This window comes from Perca fluviatilis, chromosome 12 (assembly GCF_010015445.1).
Source record: "Perca fluviatilis chromosome 12, GENO_Pfluv_1.0, whole genome shotgun sequence".
Lineage (NCBI taxonomy): Eukaryota > Metazoa > Chordata > Actinopteri > Perciformes > Percidae > Perca > Perca fluviatilis.
In genome coordinates this window covers 36161426-36163925 of record NC_053123.1, presented here as the reverse complement: position 1 = coordinate 36163925, position 2500 = coordinate 36161426, and the positions used below count along the sequence as shown (strand labels likewise).

Here is a 2500-nt window from a genome sequence, read left to right as displayed (position 1 = left end):
CCCAGAGCCTGTCCCAGAGCCTGTCCACAGCCTGTCCCAGAGCCTGTCCTAGAGCCTGTCTCAGAGCCCAGAGCCTGTCCCAGAGCCTGTCCCACAGCCTGTCCCAGAGCCCAGAGCCTGTCCCAGAGCCCAGAGCCTGTCCCACAGCCTGTCCCAGAGCCTGTCCCACAGCCTGTCCCAGAGCCTGTCCTAGAGCCTGTCTCAGAGCCCAGAGCCTGTCCCAGAGCCTGTCCCAGAGCCTGTCCCACAGCCTGTCCCATAGCCTGTCCCAGAGCCTGTCCCAGAGCCCAGAGCCTGTCCCAGAGCCTGTCCCACAGCCTGTCCTAGAGCCTTTCCTAGAGCCTGTCTCAGAGCCCAGAGCCTGTCCCAGAGCCTGTCCCAGAGCCCAGAGCCTGTCCCAGAGCCTGTCCCACAGCCTGTCCCAGAGCCTGTCCTAGAGCCTGTCTCAGAGCCCAGAGCCTGTCCCAGAGCCTGTCACACAGCCTGTTCCGCCAGAGCCTGTCTACTACTGTTGTAACATTCGTTCAGCTTAGCTGTGATAACATGGTGCGTGTAGCATCAGCCTCATCCGGCTCCTTATGTGTAGTTTCTGTAACGTTAGCGTGTAGCATCAGCCTCATCCGGCTCCTTATGTGTAGTTTCTGTAACGTTAGCATGTAGCATCAGCCTCATCCGGCTCCTTATGTGTAGTTTCTGTAACGTTAGCGTGTAGCATCAGCCTCATCCGGCTCCTTATGTGTAGTTTCTGTAACGTTAGCGTGTAGCATCAGCCTCATCCGGCTCCTTATGTGTAGTTTCTGTAACGTTAGCGTGTAGCATCAGCCTCATCCGGCTCCTTATGTGTAGTTTCTGTAACGTTAGCGTGTAGCATCAGCCTCATCCGGCTCCTTATGTGTAGTTTCTGTAACGTTAAGCGTAGTGATCAGCCTCATCCGGCTCCTTATGTGTAGTTTCTGTAACGTTAAGCGTGTAGCATCAGCCTCATCCGGCTCCTTGGGTGTAGTTTCTGTAACGTTAGCGTAGTAGCATCAGCCTCATCCGGCTCCTTATGTGTAGTTTCTGTAACGTTAGCGTGTAGCATCAGCCTCATCCGCTCCTTATGTGGTAGTTTCTGTAACGTTAGCGTGTAGCATCAGCCTCATCCCGCTCTATATGTAGTTTCTTGTAACGTTAAGCGTGTAGCATCAGCCTCATTCCGCTCTATGTGTAGTTTCTGTAACGTTAGCGTGTAGCATCAGCCTCATCCGGCTCCTTATGTATAGTTTCTGTAACGTTAGCGTGTAGCATCAGCCTCATCTGGTCTCCTTATGTGTAGTTTCTGTAACGTTGCGTAGACAGCTCATCCCTCCCCCCTTATGTGTAGTTTCTGTAACGTTAGCGTGTAGCATCAGCCTCATCCGGCTCCTTATGTGTAGTTTCTGTAACGTTAGCGTGTAGCATCAGCCTCATCCGGCTCCTTATGTGTAGTTTCTGTAACGTTAGCGTGTAGCATCAGCCTCATCCGGCTCCTTATGTATACGCTTTAATGTTAGCACACGAGTTTAAATTCTCCTGAAGCGATTCATTCATTAGTTAGTTTCATATTTGTGCAGAGAATGTGTTGTTGTTCCTACTCGACTCAGACGGAGAGAAATGTGTCTGGAAACAGTCAGACATCCCATAATAACAGAGAGACTGTCCCGCCACGGCACCAGCGTGGACTTATTAGGAAGCAAAGGTCGTGTTTGAGATAAAATGTGGTTTAAAAACAGAATATTAGGGGCTGAGCTCATACCACAGCAACGCAAACACCCTCCGACCAATCGGAGCAGGCCCTCACCACAGCAACGCAAACACCCTGTGTGTGTGTGTGTCTGGTATGTGTGTGACTGTGTGTGAGTGTGTGTGTGTGTGTGTGTGTGTGTGTGTGTGTGTCTGGTATGTGTGTGTGTGTGTGTGTGTGAAGTATTTTCTCGTTGTTTTCGGAGGTAATCGACACCTGCTTCAACGTTTTTGTCGCTTTCTTCGCTGATTTGTTGCCTTTTTGGCACTTTTTTTAAACGTTTATTGACGCGTTCACTGAAGTTTTTCGTGTGTTTATTCATTAAAGTGCCCATATTATGAAAAAAAACACTTTTTCTGGGATTTGGGGTGTTATTTTGTGTCTCTGGTGCTTCAAAAACGCCTACAGACTTGAGTGAGATCTGGTTTCTGAATGTGTCCTGCCTTCAGTCTCCTAGTGAGCTGGTCAACATCTGCACGGCTTTCTACGTCACTAGCCGAAACGAGCTGGCTAACCGTTAGCATGCTAGCTCGTTCTCGATGGCAAAACACTGCTACAACACACACTAGTTCACCATCATCTACAAAAGAACTACTTCCATGTCCCTGTTCTGCAGAAATTCCTCGTTTAGAAGAAGTCTCCCAGCTAATCCTGCCTTGTACTGACTGAAGTTAGAGAAACAGCTAGCTAGCTCATGTAGTCCTTTCCTAGCTACTGAGCATGTAGTCTTACTACCTA

General features: G+C 49.6%; 1 protein-coding gene across 1 annotated transcript in view; it reads left to right on the top strand.

Moving 5' to 3' along the window:
• Positions 1-2500, top strand: part of htr2aa (5-hydroxytryptamine (serotonin) receptor 2A, genome duplicate a) — a 29213-nt gene that overhangs the window by 747 nt on the left and 25966 nt on the right. The window lies entirely within an intron of this gene.